The 14,234-nt window shown below is 32.3% G+C and overlaps 2 long non-coding RNA genes across 2 annotated transcripts; both read right to left on the bottom strand.

Moving 5' to 3' along the window:
- Positions 1 to 1,712: 1,712 nt before the first annotated feature.
- On the bottom strand, positions 1,713 to 2,341 carry LOC133198013 (uncharacterized). The gene is made up of 3 exons (XR_009722487.1): positions 2,217 to 2,341; positions 1,862 to 1,936; positions 1,713 to 1,739 (listed from the first exon to the last, which is right to left on the bottom strand). It is a non-coding gene; the product is annotated as an uncharacterized LOC133198013 (long non-coding RNA).
- A 10,241-nt stretch (positions 2,342 to 12,582) lies between these two features.
- LOC133198009 (uncharacterized) lies at positions 12,583 to 13,237 on the bottom strand. Its single transcript, XR_009722482.1, has 3 exons — positions 13,182 to 13,237; positions 12,947 to 13,058; positions 12,583 to 12,696 (listed from the first exon to the last, which is right to left on the bottom strand). It is a non-coding gene; the product is annotated as an uncharacterized LOC133198009 (long non-coding RNA).
- Positions 13,238 to 14,234: the final 997 nt, after the last annotated feature.

Genomic DNA, 14,234 nt, shown 5'->3' with positions numbered 1-14,234 from the left:
AAAAACTTTAAATTCCTTTATATTTCCATGATAAAGTTAGATCCCTATCTTGGACCTATGCTACCCAGGGTTCTCCACATTTGAAAATTTAACCATGAAGGAAGCTGTGCGAAAGCAAAATGTGATTGAAAGCACGAACATGTGTTAGACTCTCTTAACTTCATTAATCAATGATCAATTGTAGCCTACCCATGGACGCCACAATTTGAAAAATTCAGAATTCACACTATCCTTTGTCATAAACCTTTCATCTTTTTGGCCAAGATGTTCTTGAGAAGATTTTTAAATAATCCCTTCATCCACCCTATTTTTGCCCTTCTTGATAATCTACTCTTGGAAGGGGGAAGCCAGTGGTTCTCAAGAAGAAGTCTAAAATGATAACAGTATATAGACAAACAGATGCTGCACAATGGATGATCAGAAAAGCTCTCTTAAGCTTACAGCTTAATCTGAGAAGATTAAATTCTATCATTTCTATGTAAAACTAATTCAGTGAAGATCTCTTTCTTTACACATCAACTTCTGTTAGGCCAAACCAAAAATACTCTCAATACATGAGCGGTGATTCCGCAACTGGTAGAGGTGTCATTTATTGCCAAGCTCTGAAAAAAAAAAATAATTCATTTCAGTGCATATTTCAAAAAGTTTAGAGCAAAAATTGACTAAAAATATTTAAAAAGCATTTTCTCTTAAAATATTTTGGTCCCCATTAGGGCTGTGTCAATATATCGATTAATCAATACGTATCAATATTCAGGAATGTATCGTATCAAAAAACTAACTTCCAATTTGTATTGGACAGAGAGTTTTTCTTAAAATTCTGTGAAAAAGTTGGGAATTTCAGTCCCCAAAGATTATATTTTACTGTTTTGAATTAAAGCTGATCAATAATGAAATAAACATGAAGGAGATAGCACATCTTAATAACTACTGCAAAATACATAGACAACTATTTTTCAACATGTTAGTTTTACAGTCATTAAAAATTTGAATTTGAAATGTACTTTGTAAAGAGAGTGAGACATGAACTTCCAATTTGGTAATAAAACACCCAGTTTTTATCAAATTCATGCATTAAATGATTTACAAAACCTTTTTTAATAGATTTGTTAAAGAATCCAATATATCGCATATTGCATTATGAAATATCGTATGGTATCGTATCGAAATATTTTGGTCAATACACAGCCTAGTCCCCATCTGATTTTAAACTCCAGTTTGAACAAAATGTACCGGTACAAACCTTTTAACTTGAAATTGGTAAACTATACCTGTTTAGCTATTTTATGGGTGTCCTCTTCTGGAATCAGTTGTTGGTACAAACTAGGTTTTAACCAATATTTGGAGTTGACCTTGACCTAAATGGTGCTTTTCGATCTTGGAATAAGAAGAAACAATACATGATTAGCAATACAAATAGAAAATTGTATGATTACCATCTTGTTACTTTATATATGTAAATTAAAAAAATATGAAATTCAATGCAAGTTGCTAACTTCATTACAAACATTATTTGTTATATCTGCTAAGTTCAGAATGTGGTTTAAAGACAAGGGCAATGAAAATCAATTCACTATAAGCATCAATTCATTGTAAGCATGTTCACATTAACCGTGTTTTACTGTACTGACCTTTGGACTTGAAACTGGTGCATTAATTCATCATCTTTTATCTCGCAAATCCAATACACAGAGTGGTTTCTTTCAAACTGACATCAGTCTTGGCCTTTGATCTTTGACCTTGACATTGGAAAACATAATATAATTCCATTATGTATGATTGCTGGTTTCCTTTTTGTCAAAACAAATAGAAAGTAGATATAGACAATTATAAATTTGAAATGCTTGTAAATGAAGTGTACCATCTTCAGCTGCACATTCCTAATTACTGCAAAATGGTTTTCCATACCCATAGTCCCCAGTCAGCATGCGTCAATCTAAAATACTATTAATAGTTAATAAATTTGTAATATACATGCATTAGTCATATATATGTGTATCTGCAAATAATATAAAAGGATACATGTACATGTATATTTAAATTTTCAAGAAATGATATTTTTTCCAATACAAGAAGTCGCACAAACATTGTTTGCTAATTATTTTTCTTAATTAATATGAATACATGTATAAAAAGCATCTTTTCATAAAAAGACATGACTAAAATTCAAATTTAATGTATTTGCCCCAAATTAAAAGAAGTAAAGGAACACCTACCTACATATCTATCAACAGTCTTGGTATGGGTCTGCAGTTTAATATGTTGATAGTTCAGTACACACAAATCACTGTTACTTGGTACTAAAAAGAAAAAAATGTAAATAAATGATACGTTTAAATTTAAATTGCATAAATATAATGCAGTAGGTGTTGTAATTTATCTGTATATAGCAGGATGAAGCCCCACCTGTCTCACGAGTGAAATAAATTCCATATTCATCTACAAAACATTGAATTTTCTGTTTATTACATTTTCTTTGATTTTCCCTTTGCCTCTGTCGTTTCTTAACACAGTGTCATAGCTAGGCTTGACGTCATAGTTGAGCGGTTGAGACGTCATAGCTTAGCAGTTGTGAGATTGAAAACATTACATAGCATGTATTTTAGCAACAGATTTCGGAAGAAAATTGCAGGTTTAGTTCTATCAAGATGTTTAGTTACTATCTCTATCTTATGACAGGCCAGAAATTATTTTTTACTTACTTTAATATCCTTTCACACTGTGGGAGAATATCATTTTGGTATTCTTTCACACTGTGAGAGAATATCATTTTTATTCAATAAATAAATCACAGTATTTCACTGTTGAAAATGTAATAAATATATAATCTTTGAAAATCTTCTCAAGAACTGTAAAGCCATGATCAGACATGTTTATTTGGAAGCATTCTCAGATAGTGTAGATTCAAGTTTATTCAAATCATAACTTCTGGAAGTAGGCCTGGACTGCAGTTAATGATCAATTTAGATTTTACATGGGATTATATCTAAAAAAGAATCTGCTGATGAACATGAAGGGCCACAAATATGCAGGTGGGCCTATGGGCCTCTTTTTTTTTTAAACTTTGACCTTTGTTATATAATAAGTATATGTATTTAACTGCAATCAAACTTTTACATCTGATAGCAATATTTTTAGGAAAAAAGACAGGATATTTGGTAAGAGAATGTGAAGGCTTCAAGAGTATAAAATAAAACCAGCTGTAAAGTACCAAACTGGAGATAACAATGGCATTTATTTCTATAGATAATTTAATTGTTCTTTTACATGCATTATGCATGGAGCCAGAATTTTTTTTCCAGGGGAGGCACACCTACAAAAAAAGCCTCTCAAAAAATATATATATATATATATATGACTACCTAACTATACAAAGTTGAAAATAATTTTGAACACTCCAGGGGAGGAGGGGGTTGTTCTAGACTCCCCCTGGATCCATGCATGATATATGACTTGTATTTTTCATTAAATACTTGTACATATTGTATGAAAGGGTATCAATAGTTACTACATTTATATAGGAAGGTGACATACAAGCTGATACAAATATATAAATCCTTCATTTGAAATCAAAATGCTGGTTAGAATAAAGATGATAGATGAATTTTTTTTTCAGGATTGATGTGGAAGCCCGGATGCTTAGCTGTGCCACTGATTTCATTTCCTGTGGATATTCTGTGCTTGGTGCAATGCGATAAGGACATATAATCCATAGAATTCACATGAATAATATAAAAAGAGATTGCTTGGGCAAAACTCATTTTATATATTTTAGAATACCTTTGTCAGAGATAAGTTTGTTTGGATGACATTCTGATGCAATAACATATTTTTATGCATAAAATCTTGTTAACATGTATTTACCTAAATGGTCAAAGGATCAAGACACTTGATATGCGTTTTAGTGAAGCACACTTCCTTTGGTATTGTTAAGTTATAATTGAATTTTTTTCACTTTGTATAATAGGTTGATCTATAGGTTGTAGATTTTATTTTCAGTCAAGATTGATCTTTATGTTTTACATCCAAACAATAAACTCTTTTGTTTTGGACAAAAAATTTATATAAACATGCAGACTTTATTCTGAAGACACACTCAGAGAAACAGTTATAGATTATTAAGGATAAATAACACAAACAAACTTTTTTTTTCTCCAAAATTCAGATATCTTTGTTTAATTAGGTGCCTTTCTCACTTTGGAATTGATATTTGTATAGTTAAACAACTTAATATTTGACCAAGGCACACTATTTGGCAAAAAGTGCAAATATGCAACATTACAGTTCAATATGGTTTTAAAGTTGATAAAATGTATTCAGTTTTCTTGCTTCAAAGTTTCTGGGGACATTCTCAAGAGTCTATTTTTACATTATATACAATTAAAATTTATTAATTACATTTCCATTGAAAGAAATATTGAAAAAATTCCAGTGAACTCTTCTGTGTGGAAGATAAGAAACTTTGTTTATCTTGCTCAAATGGTGTAGATTATAAAAATGAAAATAATGTGGGGCTGTGTATGACTGTCCATTGTTTTTAATTATACATGTTTAAGGCCATCTAATATATATGATTCATATTTGGTCAGTATTTGAAAATTTATTGGGGGAATGAATGAGCATAAACATTTTACTAAAATACCAACAATTTTTCACATAATTTTAATATTGATTATACTTGTACATGCTCAGTCTGATATATGTTTCATCTATCTTTTCACAAAATTTATATGAACACTCCAAATAAATTAATGTTTTCACTCTATTCTTTTTCCATGCAGACTTTTGTTAGGTCACCTGAGTCACTCAGGTGAGCTATTGAAATCTGTTTTCGTCTGTTGTTGTTCATGGGTCGTAAACTTTTGAACATTTTCAACTTCTTCTTTGGAACCACTGAACTGATTTCATCAAATTTTTGTATAGAGCATCTTTGGACAAAGGGGGACAAAAATTGTGAATTTCATGATCCCTGTCCATGTTGGACCTGAGGGGGCCAGACCATTAAAATTAGTGCAATGTTCAAAAATCTTCTCTACTCCTAAACACGAAGCATTCAAACTATTGTCATGATTATAATATACTATGATCCCTTTACCTTTGGCTCTTCCAAAATTGTGAATTTCATGGCCCCTGGCTCAGGGGTTTTAGTGTCAGGGTGGGGTTCTATTGATTATTTAGTAAAAATGCATAAATTCTGAAAATCTTCTTCTCTGCTCCTGGGTATTATTTAAACAAACTAAGTGCATGGTTATAAGCAAAGATGCCTCTTCCAAAATTTTGAAATTCATGGCCCCAGGGTCGGGGGTTCTGGTGAAAGGGGTAGGGGCTCTATTGATTATATAGTGAAAGAGCATAATTTCTTTGAAAATGTTTTATTCTGCTCCTGGTTTTAAAGCAAAGAAACCAAGTGTATAGTTATGATGAGCAAGAGTGCTTCTTCCAGAATTGTGAGTTTCATGACCCCTGGGATAGATGTTCTGGTGGAAGGGTGGGGTTCTATGATATATTGAAAATGCATTAATTCTATTAAATAATCCCTGAGCTGCTTCTAAGTGTTGAGCACAAAGGCTCAAAGAGCTAATGCTATGGCCATTTGTGCGGTGTGTGTAAACTTTTTAGAATATGGGCTATATCTCTAGAACCCCTTGGCCGATTTTTGTTGAATTTGTCGCAGAGTATCCTTGGCCCAAGGGCTCTCATTTATACTAAAACAAAATATCTGACCCCTAAGCAAGGGGAGATAACTAGGAAAATAAAACCAAAAGTACTGGTTGCTAAAAAATCTTCTCAAGAACCATTGGGCAGATTATCTCCAAATTTACATACAAGGATGAGGATATGTTGTAGTTTAAAAATTGTGCAAGGCATAACCCTGGGGCAAAGGGCGCGGTCTCGAGGTCACATCAAAGTTGACCAAAAATTATATTTCATTAAAACTTTGTTATTTTGTTTACTATAAGAACTAGGATAATCAAATCTTGTCAGTTGATGCACCTTAGGACCTCGTTTCATGTTGTCTCAAAAGTAGGTCACTGTGACCTACTTTTTGAATTTTGAAGGCATTCGTTTTCAAATTGATCATCAAACTTTGTCAGCTGACGCATCTTGGGGTCAAGTGGAACGTCAACTGAAAAGTAGGTCACCTTGACCTACTTTTTTGTATTTTCCAAAACATTTAAGGTCATTTTTCAGATACTGTGAAGAATAGAATTGTCAAACCTTGTAAGTTGATGCATCTTGGAACATTTAAAAACACATTTATCAAAATGTAGGTCACAATGACCTACTTTTTGAGTTTTGCGGGCATTTGTTTTCAAATAGTTTCAGAGGCATATTTTGGACACTTTAGGGTCTATGATCATCAAACTTTGTCACTTGATGGATCTTGGATCCTGCAAGTATGTCATCTGAAAAGTACAGTACAGGCAACGCGGATCCCGTAATTCCCGCGCCCCGTCGCGGTATAAACACAACGCGGGATTTGGCCAGGTACGACAGGTAAACCGCGTTCCCTCCGCGGTAAATTCATCACCTACCTGTCCCCGCCGCGGTTAAATCATCGATCAATTAGTATCGTAAACAAACGGGAGTTATCTCCCCGAACAGGAATTTTAAAAAAAGAAAAAAAAAACAAGATCCGCAGTGTATGTACTATGAAAGTATTTTCTTTTATTTTGTAACAGTGAGATGAAAATAATGAACATACTCCTAAAAAGAATTTGTAAAGCAGCAGAAGATATTTTAAACGTTTATATATATATATATATATATATATATATATATATATATATATATATATATATATATATATATATATATATATATATATATATATATATATATATATATATATATACTTATTTTTTTTTGATATTATATGTCAATACTAAAGCGAATCTTTTGTTTTAAATACTATCAAGAAAACTATTTATAAGCTGTGTCATTTGAGAGTTTAACATGACAAATTTTAATGTCGGAAATATAAGTTCTAAATTTTTAAAACCTCTCTTCAAATTATATGCGAACTGCAATTATACTGTTACATACACGTGCTAAACAATAGTCAGTGCGAGTTCCGATTAGCAGTTTTCAGCATTCCTATGAGGAAAAAAAAAATACATCTATATACTGTTTATGTTTTTTGTATTTTTACCAAATTTATAACTGTTACAGAATGATTCATTTAATTAATTTCACTTTATTGTATAAATGTGCAAGCAATTCTCTGAAATTGTCGAATGACCGAAAAGCTGTAATATTCGGTGGTGAGGGCACGTGAACTTTATACAAGATATTGATAAAATATAACATAATTTTTCTTTTCCTCAATATTTACTTCTTTGGTAAAAACTAAAAAGTGTTTTGTTTTTAATTTAATTATTTCTCCAATTACAGAAGGTAGGATGTGCATGGTGATGAATTCCGCAAAACAATTAACCGGGGGGGGGGGGGGGGGGGTATAACACTTAAACTTCTTATTCTCAATGTGTGAAGAAAAAAAATGAAAATGCCAAGTTTACTTGAATATATTCTGTTTCTTTGTGTATTAAGTATTAGTCGCGATCATTTCCTGTTTATAGGGATTAGCAGAACAGAAAACGGCATGCCCTGGGGGTTTCACACCTGTCCTAGAGTACCTGGGAATGCGCAAGGCGTTGTCTAGTCATACAACACACCGGTCCCTTCAATGTTTCATTATTTCTTGATTTTCAAATGATATTACAACCATGAAATTTACGCGAGTCAATACATACTTGCTATTTTTTTCCATGAGTGTATTAAAGGAAAAAGATCAATCATACTTTTAAGACAAATTAATAGAGTTTAAATAAAATAAATCAAATCAATATGTTTCATTACTATTTTCTATAAATGCCAAAGGGCTTGATATTTATGTTTATGTTTAAATATGTTACATGTGCATATGTTATGTAAGTAGAATTTAAAAAACCGTACAGAATGTTACGGCACATCGTTTTTCCTTCAATCAGTTCATTGATTTATCGACTCCATCGATTAAAACAAAATATTCATGATAAAATTTCAATGAAATGAATTCCTTCTGGAATTTTTTTTTTCAGTTTCAAATTAAAATAATCGTTTCTGTGAACAGATAATATTATACTGTATCCAATTTATCAATTTATACTGACCAGTTGTGGACTTTGATTGTCTAATTCTACGATCGAGTTTCTGAAAAACACGGAAACAGTAACGGCCACAGACACTATTTTACTAAATAAAAAAATAACTCCTTACAGGACATTTATTTATTAGATCGCCAATATCGCTTCACGATGTAATATTACGCAATCTGAAGGTTTTGCAGGTATCTCGTTGGGGTAATGGCCAGTTACCGGTACACAGACACCTGAAAACTCGTAGCCTATCGCTCTAACACATTTTGTCTCTGAATATAATAATTTTTGTTGTGTTGTATGTTCAAATTATTTTAGGGCCCAAAATCAGCTGATAAAAGAGGGTCTTTCCGATTTGACGATGCGTGTAAATGAATGAAAATACCGATGAGCATGATCATATTAATTTCAAAAAGAAAGAAAATGGAGAAAAAAAAAACTAGCCATGAAATTATCCTAAATATATAGGATGTAATGATTTTATTAACAACAATAACGAAAAAAAAGGTTATGTTGATATTACCTCTACAGTCTTATATGTTTAACGCATAATATTAGCAGTTATAATGGTGCAACATATTCCTAAATGTACACGTGTTTAGCACTGTTACCATCTCTATCTATCATCGTTTTTCATTCTAATAATTAAATCAGATATATATATATATATACAAAGGCATATTTTATTTTTAAGAAACCAATGACTGTGATCGAATCTCGCAGAAAAATAAACGCATTAGCTTCATGTAACCGAGAACGTAACTGGACGGGCTAATCGTGGACACTGCATTGCAATGCATTAAGAATCTAATGCTACTGTTATAAGGTGTTATAAGGTGAATTATTTAGCGATTTCAAGATAATTTATGTTGGAATTATTGGTTTTAAATAATCATTGAATTTTACCACACGTACTAGCTATACATGTATATGCTTTTTTTAATATGAGAAATAATTAATTTTGAGTGGCTATTGATAAAAAACATAGGAAATAAATAACTATTATACAATTTGATATTACTTAGAATTAAATCAAAAATTCATTTAATGGTATTCACGATATAATGTAGGCCATGATCTTTTACCCCCCCCCCCCTTTTTCGTCGCGATGAAAAATCGCAAACACTTTACAGGTAACAACTCTAAGCTGAAGAAAAACGGTAGCTGGCCCCGCCGCGGTGTAAACACGGTCGCAGGGAGTACCGCGATCAAAACCCGCGACGGTGTAACGCGGAAAGGATTAACACACCGCCGAGGGGACGCGGTCTAATACGGGATCCGCGTTGCCTGTACTGTAGCTCACTGTGACCTACTTTTGAAATTTTATGGTTATGATTAAATAATTTAGGTATTAGCTGGCTTAGAATCATCAGACTTAGTTGATGCATCTTGAGTCCTCAGAGAATGACCTACTCTAAGGTACTATTCGTCCCCCGCTTTTGCAAAGGCGAGGGGACATTAAATCTTATTCGTCTGTAAGTCTGTCTGTCACAAAAACTTTAACCTTGGCCATAACTTTTGAGTGAGAGAGATTGGGCTTTCATATTTCACATGTACATAACCTGTGACAAGACCTTTCCAACTATATTGTAATGTTTGACTCCATGACCTTGACCTTGAAGTTTGACCAACTTTTCAAAAAAAATTAACATTACTTTAAATTGGTCATAACTTTTGAATGAAAAAAGATAGAGCTTTCATATTCTACCTGTATATTACCTGTGGCAAGACTTTTCTAAATATACTACGATTTTTGACCCCATGACGTTGGAAGTTTGACCTACTTTTCCAAAATTTTATCCTTGCTTATAACTTTTGATTGAGAAGAGATAGGGTATTATATTTAATGTGCATTACCTGTGACAAGACCTCTCAAAAATATACTATGACCTTTGACCCCGTGACCTTGAACTTGAAGTTTGACCTACTTTTCAAGAAATTAATATTACTTTAAATTGGTCATAAAATTTGAATGAGAAAAGAAACGGCTATCATATTAAATATGTACATTACCTGTAATAAGACCTTTCCAAATATATTATGGGTTTTGACCCCATGACCTTGACATTTGACCTACTTTTCAAAATTTTTATCTTTGCTTATAACTTTTGATTGAGAATAGATAGGGCTTTTATATTTGACATGTACATTATAAGTGCCAAGGTGTTTTCGAGTATGCTATGATTTTTGATCCCTTAACCTTGACCTTTATGTCTGACCTAAATTTCAAAAATTTTAACTTTGTTGATTACTTTTGAATGACATATGATAGGGCGTTCATATTTGAAAAGTGCATTACCTGTGTCAAAATGTTTCTAAATATGCTATAATATTTGACCCTGTGACCTTGACCTTCATGTTTGACCTAATTTTCAAACATTTCATTAGTGGTGCTAACTTTTGAAGGAGCAAAGATAGGGCATTCATATTCGACATCAATCCCATGACCTTGACCTTGAAGTTTGACCTAATTTTTAAAAAGTTTAGCATTGCTAATAACTTTTAATTGAAAGAGGATATGGTATTTACATGTGACATGTGCATTACCTGTTTCAAAACCTCTCTGATTGTATACTCAGGTTTTTGATATATTTTTTTTTTTTACATGTGCATTACTTGTGACAAAACCTTTTGGATTCCAGTATGATATTTGACCTCATGACCTTGATCTTGAAGGTTGATGTAGTTTTGAGAGGTTATAATCTTTGCCATATCTGTTATTAATTCAATAATTTATGTCTTTTTTGCATAAAACACAGACAAGACAGGACACACAAACAAGACAGTTACAATAAGCCATAAATAATGGCATCCCATCCACTAAGACACCGAAAGCAGGGGACCACAATTCTTTGAATTTGCTTGTTGGCTTAGAATAATCTTGGGTTCTCAGAGTGTTTCATCTAAAATGTAGGTCATGATCACCTAAGTTTGGAATTTCAAGGCTTTATCTAAAAATACAGGATACTTAGATGCTTCAAATAGAAGTGATAGGTTGTACAGTTTATAAGAAGAGCGATTCAAGGCCTGTGGGCCTCTTGTTAATAACATATGCAAAGGTAATTGACGGCAAATCCCTCCCCCCCCCCACCAAAAAAGTAAATGTTGTAAAACAAGATGTAAAATGCATATTATCTTTAACACAGACAAATAGTACTCTAATTTATTGCTTTCTTGTATCAAGGACCTTCAAAGATATTTTAAAAAACAATACTATAATGCAAGAATAAAAGTTTTTTTCATACATAATGTTTGCCTGAGAAACAAAACAATACTCTATACACATATACAATAAACAAAGAAACATGAGCCACATAGCTCACCTGAGTTACTTTGGTCCTGTTTTCTTTAGAATATTTCAAATAAAAAAAAAATTATTTCTACATTCTTATGAAAGCAATTTGCCCCTGTACAGTTTTTACACTTGGCCAAATGCATCATGTCTTGGCTCTACTGTTCTTCAAAAGAAGATTGTTAAAGACTTTCTTCTTTATTCCCCAGCAAAACGTGGATCCCCCATTATGATTCCACCCTAAGGGCCATGATTCAAACAAAGTTAATTTTGCACTACCTGAGGATGCTGGACTAATCAATTCCTATGTAAAACTGACCTCTTATTTTAGCCCAAACATACCCCCTTGTGCTCTGATTTAATGATCAAGTTAAAACCTATGCTATATCAAAAAAAAAACTTTAAATTCCTGTATAGTTCCATGTTAAAGTTAGATCCCCATCTGGACCTATGCTACCCAGGGTTCTCCACATTTGAAAATTTAACCATGGAGGAAGCTGTGCGAAAGCGAAATGTGATTGAAAGCACAAACCCATGTTAGACTCTCGAAACTTCATTAATCAGTGATCAATTGTAAACTACTCACGATCGCCACAATTTGAAAAATTCAGAATTCACACTATCCTTTGTCATAAACCTTTCAACTTTTTGGCCAAGAGGTTCTTGAAAAGATTTCTAAATAATCCCTCTCCCCACCCCATTTTGCCCTTCTTGATAATCTCCTCTTCAAAGGGGGAACCAGTAGTTCTCAAGAAGTCTGAAATGATTACAGTTTATAGACAAACGATGCTGCACAATGGATGATCAGAAAAGCTCTCTTGAGCTTGCAGCTTAATCTGAGAAGATTAAATTCTATGTAAAAATAAAAATAATTCAGTGAAGATCTCTATCTTTACACATCAACATCTGTGTAGGTCAAACAAAAATACTTTCAACAGATGAGCGGTGATTCTGAAACTGGTAGAGGTGTCATTTATTGCCAAGCTCTGAAAAAAAATTTAATCCATTTCAGTGCATATTTCAAAGTTACTAAAAATATTTTTTAAAAAATGTTTTCTCTTAAAATATTGTGGGCCCCATTTGATTTTAAACTCCAATTTGAACAAAATGTACAAATCTCCGAACTTGAAATTGGTAAACTATACCTGTTTAGCTCTTTTTATTGGTGTCCTATCAAGGCTGCCCTCTTCTGGATTCAGTTGTTGGTACAAATTAGGTTTTAAGCAATATTTGGAGTTGACCTTGACCTAAATGGTGCTTTTCGATCTTCGAATAAGAAGAAACAATACATGATTAGCAATACAAATACAAACTTATGATTATCATCTTGTAAATTTATATGTAAATTAAAAAAATATGAAAATCAATGCAAGTTGTTAACTTCATTACAAACATTATTTATCATATCTGCTAAGTTCACAATGTGATTTAAAGCCAAGGACAGTAAAAACCAATTCGCTATAAGCATCAATTAATTGTAAGCATGTTCACATTAAGGGTGTTTTACTGTACTGACCTTTGGACTTGAAACTGGTGCATTAATTAATTCATCATCTTTTATCTTGCAAATCCAATACACAGAGTGGTTTCTTTCAAGCTGACATCAGTCTTGGCCTTTGATCTTTGACCTTGACATTGGAAAACATAATATAATTCCATTAAGTATGATTGCTGGTTTCCTTTTTTGTCAAAACAAATAGAAAGTAGATATAGACAATTATAAATTTGAAATGCTTGTAAATGAAGTGTACCATCTTCAGCTGCACATTCCTAATTACTGCAAAATGGTTTTCCATACCCATAGTCCTCAGTCAGCATGCGTCAATCTAAAATACTATTAATAATTAATAAATTTGTAATATACATGCATTAGTCATATATATGTGTATCTGCAAATAATATAAAAGGATACATGTACATGTATATTTAAATTTTCAAGAAATGATATTTTTTCCAATACAAGAAGTCGCACAAACATTGTTTGCTAATTATTTTTCTTAATTAATATGAATACATGTATAAAAAGCATCTTTTCATAAAAAGACATGACTAAAATTCAAATTTAATGTATTTGCCCCAAATTACAAGAAGTAAAAGAACACCTACCTACATATCTATCAACAGTCTTGGTATGGGTCTGCAGTTTAATATGTTGATAGTTCAGTACACACAAATCACTGTTACTTGGTACTAAAAAGAAAAAAAATGTAAATAAATGATACGTTTAAATTTAAATTGCATAAATATAATGCAGTAGGTGTTGTAATTTATCTGTATATAGCAGGATGAAGCCCCCCTTCCAATTTAGCCCCAAAGTTCTACATTTGAATGAGAGTATAAACAAATTTCTTTTGAATGCATTGTAAAACAACTTGATTCTAAATGCAACTAAAATACCATATTTCTTCAAGTTCGTTACTGCATAGAAAATTAAAGAGCCGTTTATTTTTTAATTGTGTAACAAATGTGTCGATAAACAAATTCGAATTTCCTTGATGAAAACTGCTGAATGTCTTTGATTGTTGGAATGTTGTTCATACGATTCATTCCAAAAAACCATTGCATAAAATACTTATTTAAAACAGCAAACTAAGCTATTCATAAAGATTTACAAGTGAAAATTCACCTGAACTTACCTTACTTGTCAGCTGAGACGAACGGGGAGGTTGGAAACCCAATACACATTTTAGCTGTTTTTCGGCGTTAGGGAAGCGCTTACATATTATCCTACTAAAGCGAATCTTGACTGTGTTTGGAAGTCATACATCCTGGCACAATGCAATCATAACCTTAAATCTTGACTG

Source organism: Saccostrea echinata, unplaced genomic scaffold, assembly GCF_033153115.1.
Source record: "Saccostrea echinata isolate AGI-Se365-2 ecotype Australia unplaced genomic scaffold, CSIRO_AGI_Sech_v1 ptg000032l, whole genome shotgun sequence".
Classification (NCBI taxonomy): Eukaryota; Metazoa; Mollusca; class Bivalvia; order Ostreida; family Ostreidae; genus Saccostrea; species Saccostrea echinata.
Note: the sequence above shows the minus strand (reverse complement) of the source record. Positions and strands in the feature narration are given on the sequence as shown.